At 43.1% G+C, this 25280-nt stretch overlaps 1 protein-coding gene and 1 long non-coding RNA gene across 5 annotated transcripts in view; one reads left to right on the top strand and one right to left on the bottom strand.

The window, feature by feature from the left end:
• The window catches only part of LOC143784493 (polypeptide N-acetylgalactosaminyltransferase 3-like), a 53165-nt gene extending 47853 nt beyond the window's left edge, over nucleotides 1-5312 (bottom strand). Inside the window, exon 1 of the mRNA XM_077272791.1 lies at nucleotides 5177-5312. The gene's annotated coding sequence lies outside the window, so the exon portion shown is untranslated. The remainder of the gene's footprint in view (nucleotides 1-5176) is intronic.
• LOC143784494 (uncharacterized) lies at nucleotides 5239-21853 on the top strand. 4 transcript variants are annotated; one of them, XR_013217799.1, is made up of 4 exons: nucleotides 5297-5434; nucleotides 7994-8146; nucleotides 9883-10033; nucleotides 21753-21853. It is a non-coding gene; the product is annotated as an uncharacterized LOC143784494 (long non-coding RNA). The 4 variants fall into 4 exon arrangements; XR_013217798.1 differs by lacking the exon at nucleotides 21753-21853 and adding an exon at nucleotides 12009-13681; XR_013217797.1 differs by lacking the exon at nucleotides 21753-21853 and having other exon boundaries at nucleotides 5239-5349; nucleotides 9883-11988.
• Nucleotides 21854-25280: the final 3427 nt, after the last annotated feature.

Genomic DNA, 25280 nt, shown 5'->3' with positions numbered 1-25280 from the left:
TGTGCACGACGTGGGCACCGGATGCAGTTTTTCAACGCATCCGCTGCCCATTCTGAAGTCCGGGGAGGAGGGGCGGAGTTTCGGATGTGCACGCGCGGTAGAGAATGGCGGACGCGACAGACAAAAAACGTTCACTTTAACGTTTTTTCGTGCCGACGGTCTGCCAAAACACGACGGATCAGTTGCACGACGAACGCGACGTGTGGCCATCTGTCGCGATCCGTCGCTAATACAAGTCTATGGGAAAAAACGCATCCTGCGAGCACATTTGCAGGATCCGTTTTTTTCCCGCCGGATCCATTTTTTTCCCGCCGGATCCGTTTTTTTCCACCGGATCCGTTTTTTCCGCCGGATCCGTTTTTTCCACTGAATCCGTTTTTTTCCGCCGGATCCGTTTTTTTCAAAACTCGCCGGATTGTGTCTGACGGCAAAAACCTGATGTGTGAAAGCAGCCAGATATATGGATAGATACATCTATGTATCTATAGATATATCTGTCTATAAATATATCTATAGATAGATATATCCATAGATACATAATAGAAAGGCCGATGTTTCTAAGGCTACTTTCACAGTTGCGTTTTTAGCAATCCGTCGCAATCCGTCGTTTTGGGAAAAAACGGATCCTGCAAATGTGCTCGCAGGATGCGTTTTTTACCCATAGACTTGTATTAGCGACGGATCGCGACGGATGGCCCTGAACAACTATGTTGAATAATCTTTGTTTTCAGATCATTTGACAGTTGTTTTGAGGAGCCCATGATTCCACTCTTCAGAGGAGATTCAAACAGGAGAACAACTTGCAAGTGGCCACTTTAAGTAGCTTTTCTCATGATTGCATACACCTAGCTATGAAGTTCAAAGCTCAATGAGGTTACAAAACCAAAAAAAGTGCTTTAGTAAGTCAGTAAAAAGTAGGTAGGAGTATTTAAAACAAGAAAATGATAAGGGTGCCCATACTTATGCACCTGTCAAATTTAGTTTGAATGCAGATTGCACATTTTCTGTTAGTACAATAATCCTCATTTCAAGGCAGAAACATTACTGTGTCCAACAGTTATTAGATATATGAAACTGAAATAGCTGTTGCAAAAAAAAACAATTTTTATAAAACATTAAGCTTAAGATTAATAGGGGTGCCCAAACTTTTTCATATAACTGTATATTGGTTGTTTGTTATTTTAATCTTTTTTACAGATGACACTGTCTTCGGGGAACAAAGTGACAAGTAATGGTGAGTATGAAATCTTTGTTTAATGTACTGTATGTCTGTCTGTATGTATGTATGTATCGTATGTAATATATGAATGTATTGTATGTAGTATGTATGTAATGTATGTAGTATGTATGTAGTATTTATGTAGTATGTATGTTTTGTTTTTTTGTTTTTTTACATTCAACACATTAGCCGGATGATGGGACTGCTACTGTCCCATCATTGGCTAATGTGTCAATCACTGTCAACTGTTGCAGGCATCGTCCGATGGGACTTGTAGTTCCATCAGACGATGCCTGCACACACACACAAAGCCCCGGCACGCTGCACAGAGCCCCGGCACGCCACACAGAGCCCCGCACAGAGCCCCGGCACGCCGCACAGAGCCCCGGCACGCCGCACAGAGCCCCGGCACGCACGCACAGACCCCCGAGACGTCCGTACAGATCCCCGGCAGGCCGCACAGAACCCACCCGCACACATAGACACGCACAGTGTCTGCCCACACACCACCCACACTCTTCCCCCCTCCGGAACAGAATGTAGAAGAACAGAAAGGGCTTATTTACACTCCGATATTTGTGTCCCATCATTGACTTGCATTGGTATCGGTATCAGCGATATCAGATATTTTTTGGATATCGGCCGATCCAATCTGATACCGATACTTCTTGATATCGGAAGGTATCGGTCAACACTAGTTACAAGGCTCATTAAGGGGTCAGACAATGAATTATAGTGTAGTTACGTCTACTTGCCACGTGCAGGCACCGTCTATTTTGTTCTGTAAGAGAGATCCTTTGCAGATTCAAAGAGTCAGCACATAACAAAAAAGGATTATTATTATTTTATATTATAATATGGAAGTTAATGAGACATTTGGGCCGTTTTGGGGCATTTTTTAGGTTATTACCATGTTATTATACATTTTGGGAAACAGACAAAATCAGCTTGGGGTCTTTAAACCTCAGAGCAGGTTAATAGAGGTGAGCTATTTGATCAGGGTCCAATCCGATCCTCCAAGGCAGCCGGTCATCACTTCTGTGCCCAGGGTCCAGGGTGTGGACTAGTAGGGGCCAGAGGCATCCAGGGTGGCGGGCCGAGGACGTGGGAGCCAATCACTGGGAACTGCAGTACCGGGATCTATAGCCATTAGGATGGACGGCAGCGCTCATGCTCCACCACTCACTTCCTACGGGGCTGCCGAGCTCCGGACTCTGCTTTTTCCGGCAGCTCCATAGAGAATGAATGGAGCAATTCATGGAAGTTTGACCTGCGGTAACATTTTGCAACAGCCGGACCCCCACCTATCGGTAAGTTATCATGGTAACACCTTGTTCTCGCCAACTCCTTAAAAAAAGTGTCCTGGAGCGGCCGAGGGTCTCTTCACCGAACCTCAGCAGGTTACATAGGACTGCAACATTATCGCAGGTGTTGTACTAAACCCTTGGAATGACACGTCAGTCAGAAACACTATAAGAAAAAATATAGATCAATCTGAGTCACCATCCAGATTCCTCACTAATGCCAAAATTAAAGGGGCGGTGCCAGTTCCTATTCTTGGCAGAGAGGTGACTGTACAGGCAGTTAGTCATTGACTTCAGCAAAAAGAGGATTACTGACGATAGATGACAAAGTCACCTGAACATACCAAAAATCCACAACACAATATTATGTAAATTACTACCTGGGGTGGCACAGGAAGGGTTAACTACTGAAAAGTGATAGTGAATAAAAGGAACTTACACAAGTGACGCAAAGTTATGAAACGCAACTCATCTAAGGGGAAGACGGCGAGCGCCATACACAGTATATAGGATAGTATACAGCGTATACACAGAACAGAGCACACAGTATATAGCGTACAGTATATACCAGTATATACACAGTACAGTATATAGCATCGTATACACAGAACAGAGCACATCATATATAGTGTACAGTATATACATAGTATACAGTATATACACAGTACAGTATATAGCATCGTATACAGTATACGCACTGTTCAGAGCACATAATGTATAGAATACAGTATATAGCATAGTATACAGAATATAAAATGTACTGAGCACATAGTGTATAGTAGTGTACAGTATAAACATAGTACAGTATATAGTATACAGTATATACACTACAGATCACAGTACATAGCACATAGTATACAGTATATACACTGTACAGAGCACATAGTATACAGTATATACACTGTACAGAGCACATAGTATGCAGTATATACACTGTACAGAGCACATAGTATACAGTATATACACTGTACAGAGCACATAGTATACAGTATATACACTGTACAGAGCACATAGTATACAGTATATAGCACATAGTATACAGTATATACACTGTACAGAGCACATAGTATACAGTATATACACTGTACAGAGCACATAGTATGCAGTATATACACTGTACAGAGCACATAGTATACAGTATATAGCACATAGTATACAGTATATACACTGTACAGAGCACATAGTATACAGTATATAGCACATAGTATACAGTATATACACTGTACAGAGCACATAGTATACAGTATATACACTGTACAGAGCACATAGTATACAGTATATACACTGTACAGAGCACATAGTATACAGTATATACACTGTACAGAGCACATAGTATACAGTATATAGCACATAGTATACAGTATATACACTGTACAGAGCACATAGTATACAGTATATACACTGTACAGAGCACATAGTATACAGTATATACACTGTACAGAGCACATAGTATACAGTATATACACTGTACAGAGCACATAGTATACAGTATATACACTGTACAGAGCACATAGTATACAGTATATACACTGTACAGAGCACATAGTATACAGTATATACACTGTACAGAGCACATAGTATACAGTATATACACTGTACAGAGCACATAGTATACAGTATATACACTGTACAGAGCACATAGTATACAGTATATACACTGTACAGAGCACATAGTATACAGTATATACACTGTACAGAGCACATAGTATACAGTATATACACTGTACAGAGCACATAGTATACAGTATATACACTGTACAGAGCACATAGTATACAGTATATAGCACATAGTATACAGTATATACACTGTACAGAGCACATAGTATACAGTATATACACTGTACAGAGCACATAGTATACAGTATATACACTGTACAGAGCACATAGTATACAGTATATACACTGTACAGAGCACATAGTATACAGTATATACACTGTACAGAGCACATAGTATACAGTATATACACTGTACAGAGCACATAGTATACAGTATATACACTGTACAGAGCACATAGTATACAGTATATACACTGTACAGAGCACATAGTATACAGTATATACACTGTACAGAGCACATAGTATACAGTATATACACTGTACAGAGCACATAGTATACAGTATATACACTGTACAGAGCACATAGTATACAGTATATACACTGTACAGAGCACATAGTATACAGTATATAGCACATAGTATACAGTATATACACTGTACAGAGCACATAGTATACAGTATATACACTGTACAGAGCACATAGTATACAGTATATAGCACATAGTATACAGTATATACACTGTACAGAGCACATAGTATACAGTACATAGCATATAGTATACAGTATATAGCACATAGTATACAGTATATAGCACATAGTATACAGTATATAGCACACAGTATACAGTATATAGCGCCTCCCCTGTGTACACAGAACAGCGCCCCTAGCGGTCACACCGCACTGACAGCTCCATCAGCGCTCGGGGACCTGCGGCTTCTACTTCTGATGTACTACGACTCTCATCGCTCCGCTGGAGTTGTAGTTCCGCGCTCCCGTGCTGAGCCCCGTGCTGAGCCCCGTGTGTCGCCGGTTCCTGCTGCCAATCATCCCTCGTACATGATGAAGTCACAAAGTTTGGTAGGAAGTTGTACTCACAGTGATGGACAGGCGGCGGCTCTGCTCCTGGACCGCTGTGTGCCGCCGCACGGACCCTGCTGGGGGAGGCAGGTGACGAGGGAGGATCCGGGCGGAGGAAGGAGCAGGAGGCAGCGGTGACAGCCCCGGAGCGGAGGACACTGCGGAGGGCGCTTCCGCTTTGCTGGACCCAGGTGAGAGGAGGCTGCAACGTAACCAAGGAGCCAGCAGTGCGCATGCGGCAGACTCACCTGCCCAACGCCCCTACCTGTAATACAGGTGAGCGACCGGGAGGCGCCGGCAGGAAGGAGGGAAAGGAAAGGAGGAAGGAAAGGAAGGAAGAAGGAGGAAAGAAGGAGGAAAAGGAGAAGGGAAAGGAAGAAGGGAAAGGAAGGAGAGGAAAGGAAGGAGAGGAAAGGAAGGTAATGAGGAAAGCACTGTCACCTGTCTATTATCTATGAGTCTATCATCTATAGATCATAAAAAGGCAGCACTCCAGACAAGACAAGGTCAAACTGAAAAAACGGTGGACTTTATTAAATAAAATGGCTTAATAAAGTCCACCTTTATTCAGTTTGACTTTGTCTTGTCAAATTGGACGTTGTCTGGAGAGCTGGCACCTATAGTGAGTAGTCGTTACATGGTGCCACAATTCCCTTTTTCAATATCTATCTCGTCTATTTCATATTCAAAAGAAGCTTTATTGGCAGGACCAAACACAATTTTGTCAAAGTAAGTGTACAATAGGGGATAGGGACTGTCGGAGGGATGAATGGGGCACATCCAGGGTGGGGGCTATGGAAGTCCATGGCATATCACAGTTCTCTTTCTTGCAGTCTATGGCCATGCTCAGGCGCTGTGCCGCTCTCTCCCCACCGCGCTGCTCACATGCTGCTCCACTATCTCCCCCACGCTGCTCACATGCTGCCCCACTCTCCCCGCCTCGCTGCTCACATGCTGTGCCGCTCTCTCCCCCACGCTCACATACTGCGCTGCTCTCTCTCCCGCGCTCACACTGCGCCGCTCTCTCCCCCACGCTCACACTGCGCCGCTCTCTCCCCCACGCTCACACTGCGCCGCTCTCTCCCCCGCGCTCACACTGCGCCGCTCTCCCCCACGCTCACACTGCGCCGCTCTCTCCCCCGCTCTCACACACTGCGCCGCTCTCTCCCCGCGCTCACACACTGCGCCGCTCTCTCTCCAGCGCCCACACACCTGCACCGCTCTCTCCCTGCACTCACACACTGCGCCGCTCTCTCCCCCGCGCTTACACATTTAGCCACTCTCTCCCCGCGCTCACACACTGCGCCGCTCTCTCCCCCGCGCCCACACACCTGTGCCGCTCTCTCCCCGCACTCACACACTGCGCCGCTCTCTCCCCCGCGCTCACACACTGTGCCGCTCTCTTTAGGGTTAGGGATAGGGTTAACCGCACTCATGTGCTGCGCCGCTCTTTCCCCCGCGCTCACGTGCTGCGCCGCTCTCTCTCCCACGCTCATGTGCTGTGCCGCTCTCTCCCCCGCGCTCACGTGCTGCGCCGCTCTCTCTCCCACGCTCATGTGCTGCGCCGCTCTCTCCCCCGCGCTCACGTGCTGTGCCGCTCTCCCCCCCGCGCTCATGTGCTGTGCCGCTCTCTCCCCCGCGCTCTTTTCTTCCCTCATGCCCCAGCAGGATATAGGTTTTCTCTTCCTCCTTCATGGAGATGAAGTTGGAAGTACTAATATGGAGTCCGTCCCTTTGGAAGCGGCTGTGAGAAATGTTTGCCATTTGTCCCACAGTGCGTTTGTGAGGTCAGACACTGATGCTGGTGGAGAGGCCGGGCTCACAGTCTCTTTTCTAGTCCATCTTAAAGGTGTTGGTTGAATTCTGGGCTCTGTGCGTCCGGTCTTGTTCTTCTACACCAAGCTCCCACAATCTAGTCTTTATGGACCTGGCTTTGTGCACTGGGCACAGGGATGGGGAACAGAAAAGATCCTTCCCCAAACTGTACCCACAAAGTTGGAACCATACAATTGTACAAAATGTCTCGTGCTGAATCTTTATGATTTCACTTCACTGGATCTAAGAGACTGAGGCCGATCCCTGAAAACCAACCTCATAGCATTATCCATCCTCCACCAAACTCTGTTGCTGGCACAATGCAGTGAGGCAGGTAATATTTTCTCGGCTTCTCCAAACAAAGGCTCATCCATCAGACGCCAGCTAGAAAAGCAGGAATCCTCACTCCACAGAACACGTTTCCACTGTTTTACTGGTGATGGCTTTACACCATTTGATCCGACACTTGGCATTGTACTTGGTGATGTAAGGCTTGCATGTAGCTTCTCCACCATGGAAACCCAAGCCATGAAACTTTGCAGCCGAACCTCCAGGAAGCCCCTGGCTAGGTGATAAATACCTGTAGATGTAGTCAGCAACCTGATAATAAACCTTATTAAAGGCACCAACGTTAGTAGCAAGCATATTATGGGATGTAATACGTAAGACCAACAATATACAAAGAATGTTCAAACGGTCAGGAGTCAGTGTTTAACGCATTCCAGTACTTCATGCAATGTACATGTGTAGTCATGAGCCCACGATCGGAAAAAAAGTGTCCCAAATGTCATGGTTGTAGAATATCCAGCACCGTATACTACTTAGCACTGTCTATCGGGGTCACATATTGCATGTAAATTCATCCCACGATCTCGCACGAGATCAAATCACATGACACCACATGCGATACGTCGCCATGAAGCCTGGCATTAGTGACACACTCCTGCTCCCATAAAGCAAGGTTTACTTTCTCCGTCCGTAATAAAGCAGAAGTAACTGGACTGTACTTTATCCAAATAGGGTCTGCGCAGCGGAGGCGATGTGATGTCATCTGGACGCCGGCCAGCCCCACACTGATTTCAGGAACTTCAGTGGTAACCACATTATTATTTATTATTACAAGCCAGTGACTGACGCCGCCGATCACATCGTGGATTTTCACCTTGGAAAAAAGTTAGCAAAATTTAACCATTACTTGTCCTCTTATTTATTTATTTTTTTTTACATCATTTTTTTGTTTTATATTTGTTTAACAAATAAAGGAATTTTCAGGTTTAGACATGAATATCAGTAGGTGATGGGTTATATATGATAGTGTATGGCGAGCTATTGATAATGAGATGCTGACTATGCAGCAATGGAAAAACCAAAGCTGTCCGGAGTCACCAGTTACATTTTAGAATCTTCAGGCACACTGCTTCAGCTAATATGTGAGTCACGCTTGACCAGACAAATATATATTTTTGCACCCGATTGGGTTCACTATTGATACTTCCAGATGGAGTTCATCCAACCCTTTCCCCCTATTACCCAGATCGTTCTGAATAGTGATGAGCGAACATGCTTGGATAAGGTGTTATCTGAGCATGCTCTGGTGCTAACAGTGTCTCTGGAATGCTCGAATAATATGTCCGAGTCCCCGTGGCTGCATGATTCACGCCAGTGATAAAACGTGCCGGGATTACATGCTTGATAGACAATCCCTGCATGTGTTGCAGCTGTCTAACAGCCGGGAGACATGCAGCCGCAGAGACTCGAAAATAATATTCGAGCACGCCGAAGACTCTGTTAGCACCAGAGCATGCTCAGATAACACCTTATCAGAGCACATTTGCTCATCACTATTAGTAAACAAAACAAACTATGGAACTACAAACGTGTAACTTTAATATTTATTTTTTCTTCTCATATACAATAAATAAAAAGTATATATTACGGACAAAGGAAAAAGAAACAATGATGCACAAGGATTTCCTTGCACCTTCATCCAGAGGGGTTACGTCAGTCAGACCCCACTGATCAGACATTCATCTGTCTGAAACTTATTAATCTGAAGCTGTAAAGTTTCGGGGTTCGTACCGGACGGTGCTGAACTCCGAGCACTGACTTCTCCCTGAAGTCCGTATTAGTGTTCAGAGTTCCGGGAGGGGACAGAAAGCCCCCAGCCCTTCCCACGACTATTTTACAGCCCTTTTACAACACCAAAATTCGGGTCCCAATTGACTTCTATGGTGTTCAAGTTCTGGCACCCAAACCGAACTTTGGACAAAAGTTCGGTCGAACCAGACCATCCACATCTCTATTCATCATCATTGATCATAGCAAAAATCATTATTGATATTTTTGGCTCCCCGGTCCATCTTCCGACGAAGACACAACTTCCTCCCAATTCCATGCATTGGTGATGTTTTGAAGGGGGCTGGCTCAGTTCATTACAGCCAGCCCCCTTGTCCGTAACTAATTCAGAGTCAGAGAGCCAGCACCCATCAGAAACATTATCGACATAGCTTATGTTGAGATGGACATGGTGGAAATAACACTAGAAGAGAGGGGTGCCGAATTAGGACCACCCTGGCAGATAACATTGTTTCTGCCACTGGACAACTCTGAAGTCAGAAAAAACAACCTCTGACTGCTATAAATATATTAAAAAAAAAATGATAATCGCTGAATGTTGGAACTAAAACTGACCTGGTGATGGAAGGCTAAATGTATTTCACATCAGATCTGCTTGTAGAGACTTCCATTGATCAGAAAAATGGCTGAGCGGAATGAAGAATAAGACGTTTTTCCGGAGACAGCCCCTTTGATAGGCAGCTGTAACCTTAGATCCCCCCTTTACTACTTTTAGAGGTCACAGACTGTTTTCCGCACATTTATATTGTTTGCATATTTCTCTGTAATTTTAGATATCAGTGGGATCATCTCCTGATCGAAGGGAGACGGACGGAGAGCGCTGACTCATAGCAGACAGATCGGTGTGACGACTCGAATGAATGAGTCACCTCCACCCAGCTCTGAATGAAACGCAGCAAAGACCTCAAGCAAATAGCAGCCGGCGTAATTATAATCTCTTATGTTCCGCGCCTCTTACTCATGTTTCCCGGCTGCTGTGTGGTCGTCGGTGTATTCACACAAAGAAAGTGTCTCAATAAACAAAAAGAAAACTCCATAAAGAACCACAAAGTTCTGGGATGCATACAATAGAAGCAAAATGGCACTCGGGAGGCTGTACACTTCTTTATTTCTTTTTACTTTTCTAGAGCCATTCATTTCTACAGCGCTTCACAGACATTATCATCTGACTAATGCTACAGTGACAAAGTAACATTTATTATTGGAGACATACTGTGGTTCTGACCAAAGCGGGACCGGGTGGGAGAGAAGCGATGAGCGAACGTGCTGGGATAAGGTGTTATCTGAGCATGCTCAGGTGCTAACAGAGTGTCTTCGGCGTGCTCGAAAAATGTGTTCATGTCCCCGCGGTTGCATTTGTCGCAGCTGTTCGACAGCCGGAAACACATGTAGGGATAGCTAACAAACAGGCTCTCCATGCAAGTGCTATGACCATGACACAGCCACGACACAGGCAGCTGCGGCACTGATCAGCCGGCGCGCTCCATGTATCTGGGTTCCCACTGCAGCTTATTCGGCAAGCGCTATAGCTTGCCAAATAAGCGGGGACTCAAAGAAATTCGCTCAACTCTACTTAGGAGTAGAGATGATCAAATCCAAACTGCAAAGTTCAGGGTTCGCACCGAACACCTAGTGCTGAACTCCGAATACGGACTTCTACTGGAAGTCTGTTTTACAGTTCAGGAGTTTGGGGAGAAGAGAGAAAAAAAAACAGATTTTCCAGCTCCAAAGTTCAGGTCCCCTTTGATTTCTATGGGGTTCGGGTGCAGTTCTGGTACTTTGAACTAAAGTTCGGTTGAATTCGACGAACCCAAACTTCCTCGGGTCTGTTCATCCCTACTTAGGAGAATATTTGAGTGCAGAATAATTATACAACTGTAAATTTCCTCAACTGAATTATTTCTTTTCATCTGCTAAAGTGAGAATAATCACCAAACAACTCAAAATGTACAAAAATACAACTCTGACATTTAAGAAAAATGATTACTCCATTTCTTGGATGCATTACTAAGTTTCTTGGAATCGCCTGAACTATTAATTTATGCAAAGTTTGTCGAAAGTGCAGTTCCCATTTAACATTTCTGCACCCTATGATATATTAGTATATCATGAAGAAGGCTCATCTCCTACCCGGAGGACACTGGCAGTCTTAGCACCCGCCATTATCAGCAGCGACCTGAGCTAGGTCTGATCACTGCTGTGTAAGAATTTACATGTTGCTGATAATCTCTTACAGCGGCATTTAAGTGGCGTGATCCCTATGGGATTTAAGTTTGGACTCCATGAACAATGATAGAAAAAAGTTTTATGTGTCTTGGGAAATGGCAACATTCTGTTCTGGTCTTGGAAAATGGCATCGTTCTGTGTGTATCGGAAGCGCAATATTTTTATATGTCATTTCATGCAGCACATATGAGCACAAGTTACATGTGAACTAGCTCCTGCCTGTGCTGGATATGTGCAGGAAGGGGTTAAAAATCGCCAATTTTATGAATTTAATTTGGTTTTTTGAAACATTTTCAGAGTGGAAAAAAAAGCGATGTTTTCTTAGCATTAGCTACATTAACATGAAGGCTGTTCATTCAAGTCTTCCTGCCGAGATTGAGCACTCGTCTAATTAGCATGCAGTCCATCATCGAAGTTTGCTGTAAAAACCTTTGAGCCTTGATTGGTTTGTGCATCTCGGCATGTATCAGTGCTTCTTGGATTGCATATAAATCATGTTCCTGAGAGTCAGAACTAAACAAGAAAAAAAAAGGAAGGATTCAGAGAAAAGAAATCCTACTTGGAGTTTTAATCCATAATATTTGACTTGTGGCAAAAAAAAGTGATAATTTTCCGTGAAATCCTCCCCTATATGCCGCACAATTTTTCACATTTGTTATTTTTTTTTTTTCAGGGCTTAGAATTTTTTTGAAGTTCATATTCCGCACTTTCTGAATCACAAAGAAAATCATCACTAAAAACAGATGAAACAAATGACTTCAGGGCTGACTGTATCAGTTTTTGACTCAATTCACATCTGCATTCATTGAAGTTTTTCATTTTTTTTGGCCTCTCTGGAATTTTTGATGGCAAAAATAAGCAATTTGTAACATTAATCTAGTCTTCAAAAACTCCGACATCCCAACAGAGCCTATGAAAGTCAACGTGGCCCATGGTGGTCAGCCTACATGTTTTTAGAAATGAAGCTGGCAGGGCTCCGAGGTCAGCCAGGTCACTATTGGGAAGAAAGACTTTGTACAAGAAGACGAATGTGTCATCAAAAAGCAATTATTGTTTTAATTGGCTATTTATGTTAAATGTATTTTTTTTTAGGTTTGACTTTTTTGTTCATTTTATATCACCAGCAGCCGTATATTAAAAAAAAAATCTTGATGTTTTCATATTGGCCACAGAGACTAATTTAAGGCTTCTATTTCCTGTGAGGGCACATATACATGAGCAACAATAGACTGACACAGACCCTATCTTTTGTACAGAATGTTTTTCTGAGCATGATCTAATCCCTGCAAAGGTCATTGTGAAGGGAAGGGGAGGAGGTGAGCTGTGACATCACTGTTTGAAATAGTAGATCTTGTAATATTTACTGTATATGGAAGTGTTACCTTTCATTGTAATCCTGTCTGTAATGATAATGAGACTGCTGAAAAGTACCAAACAGAAAATATCAGTCTAGCATAAGGTCTATTGGACAGTGTGAAAATGGCAAGATTTTTTATTTTTAATATAGATCTTCTAAGGGGTAATGTTTCTCCTTGGGGAAAGTGATATGTCAGTGTAATGAGACTTGTAGGCCATGCAATGCTCCTCTGGGACATTAAATATGCAAATTGCTTCTTCAGAAAGAGGACTTGAACTCTAGTGCCAGATATTGGAAGTAGCAATCCTAAAAGTCAAGATTCACTCTTTACCGAGCATTGGCATATGGCGGGATGAAAACCAGAATCTCTATTTGCAGACATGTTTAGGGGTGTTGTCCCCTCCTCAGGGCAAATTAACAGACTTGATTTAGCAAGGTGAGAGGCCTCTGATTAAGGGTCTAAGGGGTAACATCAGATTTGACATTCTACACAATGTCAGTTTAGGGGACCATGGCCCCAGCTGAAAGAATACAGATCTGCTCCCATTGACCATCACTGAAACCATGGATATGTTTGGGGAAGCCAGGATTTGGACCGACCGGTCACCTGAGCCCCATGAATACATTTGGGGAAACCAGGATTGGGACCCACCAGTCACCTGGCTCCATGGAGACGTTTGGAGAATCCAGGTTGTGACCATACGGTCACCTGGTCACATATTTCAGTGGACTGTCAGCTTCCTAAAGTTACCTCCTTTCTGTGCGTGCTACAGGTGGAGGTAGTCAGCCCTGGAAGCTCCAAAGGCGCAGCTGATCTAATCCCGATGAGACTGCAGAAGGGTGAGACTCTGTAATTTTGCACCATCTCGAGTATTTTGCTGGGACTGTTCTACATGTCACTGTCTATTTGGTGGTTCAATAAAGTATTGTCACACTGTTTTATTCTCACCCTGTGTTGTCTGAGTAATTTTATGCCCATGGTAAAGGGAGAGCGGCCATTGAGTGGAATGAGCCCTGGTCCATGCGGTTTCAAGCCAGCGGATTAGTGGACCCACTCACCCCCCGTGTCTCCACACTAGTCACATCAGACCTCTTTCTTTGCACTGAGGAAGAGGCTACTTATACTGACATGTCATTCTCCCCAAGGAGAGATGTTACACCGTAGACCTCCAGTCAGACGCCTCTCATACAGTCAATTCAGATAGCTTGCTTTGCACTGAAGAGGGGGCAACAGCCTGAAACCTGTGTCTGCAAACAGGATAAAAGCCAAAATAGAATCTCTAAGTAATGTGGCAATGATCATTAAAGGGTTGATACTGACTTTTTGACTTGTAGGATTGCTTCTTCCAGGAGGTGGCAGTGGAGTTCAAATTCTCTTCCTCTCTGAAGATGCAATTGGAATATTTAATATAGATCTTAATATGGAAAAAAAACAATTCTTTTTTTAATAATACATTTAACATGAAAACCTGCTTTAAATAATCAGTAATTTTCTCATAGTCCCTACCCTTTAAGACACGTTTATTGTTGCTCCACTGTTGATTCTCTGTGATGTGCTGTCCCCCACAACATTTGAGCCTTTATTTCACTGGCTGCTCTCCTGCAAGAGGAGGCAAGATGAGTCCTCTGAGGAACCTGGGAAGGGCCTCAGATTGGAATAAGCGTGAGTCTAGCCGTCAAGAAGTGCGCCAGTCAGATAGGAGGAGTTTTGTGTTGAAGCAAGTGACAAAGATCCTGAGTGCAGTGGGTCCTAAAAGTGGCCTCCATGAGACTGCGAGTAGACGCAGGGTTCCAAAAGACTTGGGCTATATGCTGCAATACAACAGTATATGATCACTCCTGCTAAACGATCGCACTTTCAAATCCCCTAAGGAGACTAAAAAATTAAAATGTACTTTATTTTTTTACATGTACTTAACTTTAAAATACATATTAAAATGAAAGTTAATTACCCCCTTTTCCGAATTCAAAAAGAGAAATTTAAAGGATGAAAAAAATAAACATAAAAGTTCATTCTATCAAAAAATACATTTAAGTAACCCACAAGGCAAAAGTCGTAAAGGAAAAAAAGCATCAAAACGCCACACGTCCCGCTAAAAATGCAATAAAAAGTGATCAAAACATCAAATGTACCCTCAAATGGAGGCAATAAAAGTGACAGCTCGCCACACAAAAAACAAACCCTACCGCTCCATCAATATAAAAATAAGAGTTACGGGACTCTGAAAGCGGCGACACAAATCAATGTTCTGATGTTTTTAACCACTAAACTATACAAAAGACAGGTCTGCACGGTGGCTCAGTGGTTAGCACTGCAGCACTGGGGTCCTGGGTTCAAACCTCACCAAGGACGACATCTACAAGGAGTTTGAATGTTCTCTCCGTGTTTGCGTGGGTTTCCGCCGGGTTCTCTGGTTTCTTCCCACATACCAAAGACCTACTGATAGGGAATCTAGATTGTGAGTCCCAACGGGGACAGCGATGATAATGTCTGTATAGCGCTGTGGAATATGATAGCGCTGTATAAGAATAGCATAATGAATAAATAAAAAAAGACCTTACAACTTTTGTATCACCATAAGGCTAAAGTCACACTGGGAGTTTTTTATGCTAATTCTCAGCTGTTTTTACAGTACCAGCTATGTCTATGAGATTTCAGAAATCTCATGCACACACATTGGTTTTTTTTCTCATCAGCATTTTGTGCTTTGCTTGGCTTTTTGGACATAGAGCATGTCACAAAGACCTGGGTGTATGGGTGGATGACAAACTCACATTTAGTGGCCAGTGTCAGGCAGCTGCTACAAAGGCAAATAAAATAATGGGATGCATTAAAAGAGGCATAGATGCTCATGAGGAGAACATAATTTTACCTCTATACAAGTCACTAGTGCGACCACACTTAGAATACTGTGCACAGTTCTGGTCTCCGGTGTATAAGAAAGACATAGCTGAACTGGAGCGGGTGCAGAGAAGAGCAACCAAGGTTATTAGAGGACTGGGGGGTCTGCAATACCAAGATAGGTTATTACACTTGGGGCTGTTTAGTTTGGAAAAATGAAGACTAAGGGGTGATCTTATGTTAATGTATAAATATATGAGGGGACAGGACAAAGACCTTTCTGATGATCTTTTTAATCATAGACCTGAGACAGGGACAAGGGGGCATCCTCTACGTCTGGAGGAAAGAAGGTTTAAGCATAATAACAGACGCAGATTCTTTACTGTAAGAGCAGTGAGACTATGGAACTCTCTGCCGTATGATGTTGTAATGAGTGATTCATTACTTAAATTTAAGAGGGGACTGGATGCCTTTCTGGAAAAGTATAATGTTACATGTTATAAAACCCCTGGCAAAAATTATGGAATCACCGGCCTTGGAGGATGTTCATTCAGTTGTTTAATTTTGTATAAAAAAAAGCAGATCACAGACATGGCACAAAACTAAAGTCATTTCAAATGGCAACTTTCTGGCTTTAAGAAACACTAAAATCAAGAATTAAAAATATGGTAGTTAGTAATGGTTACTTTTTTAACCAAGCATAGGAAAACAATTATGGAAAAACTCAATTCTGAGGAAAAAATTATGGAATCACCCTGTAAATTTTCATACCCAAAAATAACACCTGCATCAAATTAGATCTGCTCATTAGTCTGCATCTAAAAAGGAATGATCACACCTTGGAGAGCTGTTGCACCAAGTGGCCTGGCATGAATCATGGCTCCAACATGAGAGATGTCAATTGAAACAGAGGAGAGGATTATCAAACTCTTAAAAGAGGGTAAATCATCACGCAATGTTGCAAAAGATGTTGGTTGTTCACAGTCAGATGTGTCTACAATCTGGACCAAATACAAACAACATGGGAAGGTTGTTAAAGGCAAACATACTGGTAGACCAAGGAAGATATCAAAGTGTCAAGACCGAAAACTTAAAGCAATATGTCTCCAAAACAGGAACTGCACAACAAAACAAATGAGGAACGAATGGGTGGAAACTGGAGTCAACATCTGTGACCGAACTGTAAGAAACCGCCTAAAGGAAATGGGATTTACATACAGAAAAGCTAAACGAAAGCTATCATTAATATCTATACAGAAAAAAACAAGGTTACAATGGGCTAAGGAAAAGCATGGACTGTGGATGACTGGATGAAAGTCATATTCAGTGATGAATCGCAAATCTGCATTGGGCAAGGTGATGATGCTGGAACTTTTGTTTGGTGCAGCTCCAATGAGATTTATAAAGATGAATGCCTGAAGAGAACATGCAAATTTCCACAGTCATTGATGATATGGGGCTGCATGTCAGGTAAAGGCACTGGGGAGATGGCTGTCATTACATCTTCAGGATGTTTGGGGATGATTAAATCATTTTTCAAGATGATAATGCATCCTGCCATAGAGCAAAAGCTGAGAAAACATTCCTTGAAAAAAAGACACATACTGTAAGGTCAATGTCATGGCCTGCAAATAGTTTGGATCTCAATCCAATTGAAAATCTTTGGTGGCAGTTGAAGAAAATGGTCCATGACAAGGCTCCAACCTGCAAAGCTGATCTGGCAACAGCAATCAGAGAAAGTTGGAGCCAGATTGATGAAGAGTCCTGTGTGACACTCATTAAGTCCATCTCTCAGAGACTGCAAGCTGTTATAAAAGCCAGAGGTGGTGCAACCAAATACTAGTGATGTGTTGGAATGTTTTTTTTTTGTTTTTTTTTTTTAATGATTCTATAATTTTTTCCTCAGAATTGAGTGATTCCATAATTTTTCCCCTATGCTTGGTTAAAAAAGTAACCATTACTGACTACCACATTTTTTGTTCTTGATTTCCTTTAGTGTTTCTTAAAGCCAGAAAGTTGCCATTTGAAATGACTTTAGTTTTGTGCCATGTCTGTGATCTGCTTTTTTTCTACAAAATTAAACAACTGAATGAACATCCTCCAAGGCCGGTGATTCCATAATTTTTGCCAGGGGTTGTATATACTAGATTCCTTGATAGGGCGTTGGTCCAGGGAACTAGTCTGATTGCCGTATGTGGAGTCGGGAAGGAATTTTTTTCCCCAATGTGGAGCTTACTATTTGCCACATGGTTTTTTTTGCCTTCCTCTGGATCAACATGTTAGGGCCTGTTAGGTTAGGCTATGGGTTGAACTAGATGGACTTAAAGTCTTCCTTCAACCTTAATAACTGTGTTACTATGTTACTTCTTTCAGCATTTTTTCAGCGTTTTTCACCCATAGAATTGAATGGAAAAACGCATTAAAAAATGCACCCAAAACGCAGCAAAACCTGCATTTTTGCCGCAGCTTCTTTCTTGCCAAACACTCAGGTTTTGCTGCAGAAAAAAAAAAACGCCCAGTGTGAACTTAGCCTTATAGTACTGACCTGAGAAAATGGCCAGAGCCGTGGGGTACTTGGTACCTTTAAAGGGGGTTTGAATAAAGTTTGTTCGTGACGCTACCTGTGGTATTCAGTAAGGGGTGACCGACGCTGCTTAAAGGGGTCCACTGGGGTGATGGTATGGCTTCCCACAGGTGAAGCTGGGTCCCCAGGGCTCCCGGTGTAGTAGGGACAGCTGGTAGGTGGTGTAGAAAGGAACCGAGGACACAGGGTTGCAGTCTCTTTACTGAAGGGTTCAGGCAGCCACAGTCCAGGGTACCGGATCACAGGTACTGGTAGGGTCCGGCCGGCTTGGAAGCGAATCTGGAATCCTCTTAACCAGGTGGGGTTAGCAGCCTTCCCTCTAGCGCTGTGGTGTAGTCCCTTGCTGCTTTAGGCCTCACACAAGGTTCTCACGTTTCCTCTCTGTCCCCCTTGTTGGTAGGACACTACCCGTACGACAGGTAGCTTGAGCCTTTTTACAAGATCTCTATCATGTCCCGGGCTCTATCTGCTACTCTTTCCTCAGGCATCAATCGTGGACAGGTAACTTGCAATCTGCTGTCCCGTCGGTTTCTGCCGTGATACGTACAGTACTGAACAACCTCGGTCTTCTGGCTGCCGGTATGTGCGCTCAGCATGGAGGAAGCCCAGTCGCAGCTTCTCTCTCCAGTTCCTCACTCTCCTGCGCTTCACTTCCCCTTCACGCTCTCTTTACAGGAGCTGCAGCACCTCTCGTGGCTGCACGGCCCCTCTCTTGCTCTCTCAGACTCTCTGCCTCAGACTACTCCAGTGTGCAGTCTGGCACTCACTAACTTCCCTGCCAGACCAGAATATATATATAGGGGAGCCACTCACAAACTTGATCAGAGCTCCCCCATCTGGCCTGGAGTAAGACCATGTTGCATGTTTGTGAATACCTGACAAAAGGAATCCTTCATCACTTCCAAACGTGACATCACTCTGCCCGTGTCTCCACCATCTCACCACACTTGGATTTTTTATCGACATTTTTTCAGTACATTATATGGTGTCATTGAAAACTTTAAACTTGTCCCCCAAAATACAAGTCCCATATGTCAAAAGAAGAATAAAAAGTTATGGATTGTGGAAAAAAGAGGATGACAAAAATGAAACTGCAAAAACAAATGGCTTTGGCAGGAAAGTGTTAAATGGAATATGCAAAAAAAGAAGCAAATGAGCTTGTGCTATAAATATAAATATATATATATATATATATATATATATATATATATATATATATAAAGCAGAAAATTCCGGTATAATGCATATCTGATACTTTCACCATTTTCTTGTCTTGAGCCCCAGTGGAATAACGCTAGTCATTGTCATTCCCAGCAGTCCTGCCTTGGATATACGTCATACACTAGAAGTTGGCGGAGTTAAACTTGTGTTCCACGACATGTAATCTCTACATTGCTGATGCCGGACAGCGTGCCGCGCTCCCACCTCTTCAGAGCATAGAAACTACATGTGGTGCATTGACTTCCACCACTACGTCCTCAGCGCAGCTATGAGTGCTGTGGGGGAAGCGATCTCCAGCTACCACTATATCCTAGACGCTGCACCTAAACCTTAAATTACAGCATGAGTGGGCGCTAAATCTAAAAATAGGCAAAAAGAAAGAAACACTTCCTTTTTAATTGTAAGGCTTTTTGATAGCTCTATAAAGAACCATGGAGAAATTTGGCATAAAAAAAACCCAATGTTTAAATCCCTTCCCGTGTCCCTTCAGCAGGAAATTTAAATGGGGATGCTTATTATCTACCTTTAACAAATCCTCGCAGGTGTCGGTGAGCATTATTTCTTTCATTATTTTTAACAAGTGTTATTCCCAAAAATCAAGATACACCCTAAACATAGGATAGGAGTAAGGCTATGTGCACACGTTGCAGATTTTGCACGGAAACGCTGCGTTGTTTATTTTGCAGCATGTCAATTCTTTGTGCAGATTCCGCAGCGGTTTACACCTGCTCCTCAATAGGAATCCGCACAAAAACGGCTGTAAATCCGCTGTAATTCCGCAGTAAATCCGCAGTGCGGATTTACCAAAATCAGTGCGGAAAAATCCGCACAAGATTCCGCAACGTGTGCACATACCCTCAAGGTGCTGATTGCTGGGGGTCTGACCACTGGGATTTCCACAGATCGAAGCTCTGGAACCCCGAGAACAGGGCGCTGCTGCCCTGTAATAAATGAAGAGGAGATGCGCATGGTCGACCTCTGCTCCATTCATTGTCTATGCCCAGAAAAAGTGGATCGCTGGACTCTGCTTTGCAATGTTGAACTATTAGAGATTAAGTGATAGAATTAGCTGTCGTGTGTGTGGACATGAGGAGAGACACTAATTCCAGCCATTATATGACATACAGGTAGGTCCAGAAGTACTTGGACAGTGATAAGTTTTGGCATTTTAGCTGTTTATCAAAATTATATTCAAGATACAGTTCTATAATCAATCTGGACTTAAAGTGCAGACTATCAGATTTAATTTGAGAGTATTCACATCCTAATTGGAGTAAGTATGTAGTTGCCTCTTTTTAACCCCTTAACGACCAGAGGCATTTCAGTTTTTGCATTTTCGTTTTTTGCACTACTTTCTTCCCAGAACCATAACTTTTTTTTATTTTTCGCTCAATATGGCCATGTTTGGGCTTGGTGTTGCGGGACAAATTGTACTTTTGAATAACACCATTGGTATTAATATATCGTGTACTAGAAAACAGGAAAAAAATTTCAAATGCGGTGAAATTGCAAAAAAAAAGTGCAATTCCACACTTGTTTTTTTACCATGTTCACTAAATGCTAAAACTGACCCGCCATTATGATTCCTCAGGTCATTACGAGTTCATAGACACCAAACATGTCTAGGTTCCTTTTTTTATTTACTGTAAGTGGTGAAGAAAAAATCCAAAATTTGGTTTAAAAAAAAGCGTGTTTAAAAAAAGCGCCATTTTCTGAGACCTGTAGCATCTCTACTTTTAGTGATCTCGGGTTGGATGAGGGCTTATTTTTCGAGCCAAGCTGACATTTGTATTAATAACATTTTGGTGCAGATATGATCTTTTGATTGTCCATTATTGCATTTTATTGCAATGTAGCGACGACCAAAAAATTGTAATTGTGATATTTAGAATTTTTTTCTCGTTACGCCGTTTAGCGATCGGGTTAATTCTTTTCTTATATTGATAGGTCGGGCGATTCTGAACGTGGCGATACCAAATATGTGTACCGTATTTTGCAGTTTATAAGACGTTCCGAATTATAAGATGCACCCCAAATTTTGAGGAGAAAAATAGGAAAAAAACTTTTTTTTTTTTAATAAAATGGTGGTGCTTCTTATAAGCCATGCATCTTATTGCTTACCGGGGTGGTGGCTGCGGTGAAGCGGGGTCCCAGGGTCGCTGCTGAAGAAGGCAAAAGTGGAGCGTTGCTGCAGGCCGCAGTCTGGGATGAGGGGGTGTTCGGATGTGCGGCGCACCTCTGTGGGTGTCCCCGGTGCTGTGGGGGCTCTGCCGACATTTTGTGGACTCCGGGAAAATGGCTGCCAGGGGCGGCGCATGCACAGATGGAGATCTCGCCACCAAGATCTCGGGAGATGAGACCTCAGCGCTCTCCCTCTAACTTTTCCCCATCTCTTCTCCGTATCCATCTATAGGTGTCAGCTGTAATGTGATCCCTCAGTGAAGACAGATTTCAGAATGAAAAATCAGTGCAGCAGAGAGGATAATGATACCTGGTGAATGGAGCATTCTTCTCTGATAGTAATATATCTTATTTTCTTTTTCAATCTCAGCTTGTATTATTGATTTATGAATCAAATTAAAATTGGAGCCAAAATAAAGCAGCTTTGCAAGTAATTGTGATGAGAAGAAGTATTGTATTGTTTTGTGTATACAGCTCCTATGTGGACTGTTCAGGGTTTTTTTTTAATTATCTTTCTCTCACCAGGGAGGAAGTAAAGGACTGCAGTAATGGTACCTTCACACTAAACAACTTTGCAGCGAGAACGACGACGATCCGTGACATTGCAGCGTCCTGGATAGCGATCTCGTTGTGTTTGACACGCAGCAGCGATCTGGATCCCGCTGTGATATCGCTGGTCGGAGCTAGAAGTCCAGAACTTTATTTCGTCGCTGATCACCCGCTGTCATCGCTGGATCGGCGTGTGTGACACCGATCCAGCGATGTGTTCACTTGTAACCAGGGTAAATATCGGGTTACTAAGTTCAGGGCCGCGCTTAGTAACCCGATATTTACCCTGGTTACCATTGTAAAAGTAAAAAAAAAAAAAACAGTACATACTCACCTTCTGATGTCTGTCACGTCCCCCGCCGGCGGCTTCCCTGCACTGAATGTGTCAGCGCCGGCCGGCCGTAAAGCAGAGCACAGCGGTGACGTCACCGCTGCTGCCGGCACTGACACATTCAGTCAGTGCAGGAAGCTCTGAGCAGCAGCGCGTAACCCTGTGGACGCCGGGGGACGTGACAGACATCAGAAGGTGAGTATGTAGTGGTTTTTTTTTACTTTTACAATGGTAACCAGGGTAAATATCGGGTTACTATGCGCGACCCTGCACTTAGTAACCCGATGTTTACCCTGGTTACCCGGGTGCTGCAGGGGGACTTCGGCATCGTTGAAGACAGTTTCAACGATGCCGAAGTCGTTCCCCTGATCGTTGGTCGCTGGAGAGAGCGGTCTGTGTGACAGCTCCCCAGCGACCACACAACGACTTACCAATGATCGCATCGCTGGTCGTGATCGTTAGTAAGTCGTTTAGTGTAACGGTACCTTAAGTCATTATCTACACAGTCCCATAATGGAATGATTGAAGTGAGCAAACAACACTCAGGTTCTAATTCTGAATTACAAGTCTTTCGTTTTTAAACAAAGTTGCCTATTGAGATGCAGGTTTAGGAAGGATCACTAGAGCCATCGATATAAAGAGTGCAGAATGCGATTAGTAATTTTTAGAGTAATATTTTAGAACATAAGTTTTCCCAAAAAACTAACACGCTGTACGCACAGTGCACCCATGAGCTCCACAGCACGGTCTCACATGTCTGTAAGTGGGATCATCCATTTCAGCTAATAACAAATGTTAATAAGGTTTGGAAGGACGCAGTATATCGGAATGGGCTGTAATTTCAGTTTTAAAATCTGTGTTTGAAGCTGAAACACGGTTTAAATGTTACATAATCCAGAGAATTGGAGCCGCTGACATAATGGAAGGTATTGTAGCTGTTAGTTTTTTTTTATAGCACTGTACAAAACAGAAGGACACTGTGCACATAACCGAGGTTATTAAATAGAAAAGTATTTTGGGGGGTTGTCCATTTAAAGCAGACCTGTTACAAGATTTCACAATACAAACTGCATACATTATTAAGTAGATCTATTAGACCTGATGAGGCCGGTGCACTCACTCTGTAAATCCATGTCAGAATGGCTGTGTAATCCTTTTTCAAATTTTGAACTTAATCTCCGCAAACCTAGCCTGATTGCCATGTTATCAGTGACCCTCCTCCCTGCTGAGATCTCTCACTGCTCAGTGCAAGCTGCAGCTGTCAGGATGGGTGGGTAAGAGAGAATACACTTGGACTCAAGAGTTCGCTTACCCTTTAGGCCGTATTCAGATGTCAGCGATTTTACAATTTTTCATGTGCACAAAAAAAATTGTATGAGTGTCATCAGCGCTTTTGATCTGAGTGTCATCAGTATTTGGCCAGTTTTACCATCAGTGTTTCATCAATGATTTCCACGAAAAAAATTATTAAATTGTAAAGCCTCTCCTATCTATTATAGTTATAGAAAAGTGGATTTTTTGAAAATCGAATTCGATAAATTTTCCCCAAAAATTCGATTTGAGGTGAATTAGAGGGTGACTTACCCAGTACAACATGGTCACTAGAAAGAAACCAATGCATCAAAGCAGACTTCTAATATGCAGCATTATAGTCAAATCTTGAAGCCTAAATTTATATATATATATATATATATATATATATATATATATATATATATATATATATATATATATATATATATATATATATATATATAATTTTTATTTATTTTTTTTAATTTCCCTTTTAGGGTATGTTCACACATGGAGATTTTTTTTCTGTTTTTTTTTTTGTAATGCAAATTTTCAACTGCATTTTACAGTACCAGCAAAGACTATGAGATTTCGGAAATCTCGCGTGCACACCTTGTTTTTTTTTTTTTCAGTATTTTGTGCTTTGCTTGTTTTTTTTTTTGCAGAATAGAACATGTCACTTCTTTCAGGGTTTTTCACCCATTGAAAGTAAAGGGTTGTGAAAAAACTATGAAAAAGTGCAGGTTTTTCTGAACATAGAATATATATATATATTTTTTTGTCCCTGAACTTTATCAGTGTGCACAAGAGACAAATGTAGCACGACAAAAATGCACAAAAAACGCAAGAAAAATCAAGCGAAATCTGTTTTTTTTTTTCTGAAGCTTCTGGAGCGCCCCCACTGCCGCAGGGCCGAGGGGTACCCGGTACCGGGTCTCTCTGTATCGGTTCTGGGATTGTCACGGTGGCTAGACCCGGTCCGTGACCCTGCTGAGGGGTGTCCAGTGAAAGTGGAGAGTGATGATGGTGTGGTGCAGGTCGCAGTAAATAATGAGGACACCAGGTTGCAGTCTCTTTACCTCTTTACTGAAGGCTTCAGGATCCTCAGTCCAGAATACGGTTAACAGGGCTGTCTGAGACCGGCCGGTCCGATGGCACCTCCAGAGTTCCCTTTGCAGGTGGAAATCTGTGCCTACCTTCTAGCGCTTGTGTGTTGTAGTACTTCCCTGCTGAGCACCACGGGATAGTCCTCACAACTGTTGTGTCTGTTTCTGAAATTCCCTCACAACTCGATTATGATGTTTCGTCCCCCAGATGATATGGCTAGGACGCACCCGTATGACGGGTAGGCTCGGAGGTCTTCCGGGACCCTAGAGTCGCCCCTCTCCCACAGTTGCCCCCTATGTCTGCTTAGGTGATTTGGGTGAGACAGCCCGCCTGGAACTGACTGTACTGCCGTAGGTTTGAAGTAAGGCCTGGAGCTCTATACTTCCTCGGCGTTCCGGCCACCGGCTGCGCGCCTCAGTAGGATGTTGCCTCGTCTTACAGCACGACTCCTACTGGTGATTCTCCTTGTTGCGTTGATCT

Source organism: Ranitomeya variabilis, chromosome 7, assembly GCF_051348905.1.
Source record: "Ranitomeya variabilis isolate aRanVar5 chromosome 7, aRanVar5.hap1, whole genome shotgun sequence".
Taxonomy (NCBI): domain Eukaryota; kingdom Metazoa; phylum Chordata; class Amphibia; order Anura; family Dendrobatidae; genus Ranitomeya; species Ranitomeya variabilis.
Note: the sequence above shows the minus strand (reverse complement) of the source record. Positions and strands in the feature narration are given on the sequence as shown.